Genomic DNA, 2157 nt, shown 5'->3' on the forward strand with positions numbered 1-2157 from the left:
CCCTCTTCACGATTTTCTGATACAAACATGGAGCCCAGGCGCGGTTTCAAGCTACCCCTTAAAAGGGCAATGGCTGAGGGCCGCCCGGGATAGCCGGCGGCGGCGGCCTCCGGAGCGACCCCTCTTGGCCACCATCCGAGGGGAGGGGAGGGATTTTGTCCCCCTCCGGTTCTGGGGCGGTGGGAGGGATCCGTTTGATCCGAGTTTGAGATCGCCCCGGATCGGACCACAAAGCCGCTTTCATCCTGGTGTTTCGTCCGTTCCCGTTCTGCAAGGCGACGCTCGCGGGCCCCGCCACCGGGATTAGTCGTCGTAGTAAAAACCGCTGATTTCTCCAATGATCTTTCCTTGCCCTCGTCGCTGTGACGCCGCCACTTCTGCGCCTCTGTAAAGAGACCCGCCGCCTCCCTTTTGAGAGGGGGTTGTTTTAATGAAAGAGACACTGGATGGAAGCCATCGATCCAGTTGAAAACACAAACCCCTTGCCCCGTATAGATCAGGGTCACTCTGGACCAGATGCACCAGAGAGGGATGCAGTTGTGAAGTGATGCAGCCTTTCCCTCTTTTCTCACTCCTGCTCAGATAATATGAGACCCATGAAGGACCCTGCGTGTCTAAGGCGGGGGCAGGGAGGCATAAAGCTGGTTATCCCTATAGAGATCCGTAATCCTCTGCAAAGATGGGCTCCAGAAGAATAGTCATGTTAGTCTGTGGGAGCCCTGATATTTGGGTGAGACCCTCTACCAGGCAATGTTTTCAGATTATCAAATTGGAATTCCTGGAACCAGAGACAGAGCCTCAAAATCCTCCCTGGGGAGGGAAGATTGAAACCAACCAACAGGAACCTGAAGTGTACAGTCCAGGACAAACTTTACTTGAGTCTGACCCTTAAAAGCTCAGAGAGGTTTGTCATAGCAGGAGCTTTCATAACAGGTGCTTACATCACGTGATACCTGAAACAGGTATCTAGATATTGTTACTAGTCACCCCAATGTCTGAGCAGTGTGAGATCCCAGGGCCCCAGCACTCACCTAGGGGCTGTGTTTCCTTGGGAAATGAGGTGCAGAATCCAGGAATTAGAAGAAGGACAAGACATTCAGCCTAACCCCTTCCTAAGAACATAATTACCTGAACATGGGAAGCCAGCCTGGCTTGTTTTTTAACATGCAAAATCCAGTACCTGGCACCCAGGAATTAGAAGAGGGGGTCCAGGCACCCCACAACACACATAATAGAGGGTAGATAGAATTGTGTATTGCACAGTGTATACAACCCAGGAGATCCTTCTGCGTCCTCACATGTGTGCTCATTTCTGGGGTTGAGAGAACTGTTTTGCTGCTGTGGTGAAGTTAGGTGGTTTCATAGCAGTCTTGCAACCAGCCTTCCCTCCAGGTTGTGTAGGTTGGACTGTTTCACAATTCCATCCAGCAAAATTTAAAGCATAGGAATTACGCTGCAAAACCTTGTTTTGAGCAAGGCCAGCTATGAAGTAAGCTGGCATCCCCCTTCTTCCTTCACTTAACAGAGAATGAGGCAACAACTTGTAAATTTGAAAACAAGATTTACTTACTTTGTTCTCATGCATTGACTCACAGCAATGGCACCAGTAAAAACGATGGAAGCAAAATACTTATATTTACAGTATAACCAGCTTCAGGTATGTGCCTAAAGCTGGAGGAAGTGAAGGCATGTCTACATCCCACACTGGTCAAAGTAAGAGAGAGGAGAACAAGAAACACTATACAGTGGTACCTCAGGTGACATACGCTTCAGGTTACAGACTTCGCTAACCCAGAAATAGTGCTTCAGGTTAAGAACTTTGCTTCAGGCTGAGAACAGAAATCGTGCTCTGGCGGTGCAGCAGCAGCAGGAGGCCCCATTAGCTAAAGTGGTGCTTCAGGTTAAGAACAGTTTCAGGTTAAGAACGGACCTCCGGAATGAATTAAGTACTTAACCCGAGGTACCACTGTAGGCTCCTTCCTCTCCAGGAAAGCAGCAGAAATGACATCACACAGAGCCCCCTCTACTAATTGTACTTCTATGGTCTGAGTATCTGCCCATTAGCAATACAGCTCTGTGGACTTGGCCCCTTCTCATGCTGACTAGCAAGAATATGTATTTGTTTGGTTTGGCTGCTGATCTCCCACACATATAAGA

The sequence above is a fragment of the Podarcis melisellensis genome, assembly GCF_964234715.1.
Source record: "Podarcis melisellensis genome assembly, chromosome: 1".
Taxonomy (NCBI): Eukaryota; Metazoa; Chordata; class Lepidosauria; order Squamata; family Lacertidae; genus Podarcis; species Podarcis melisellensis.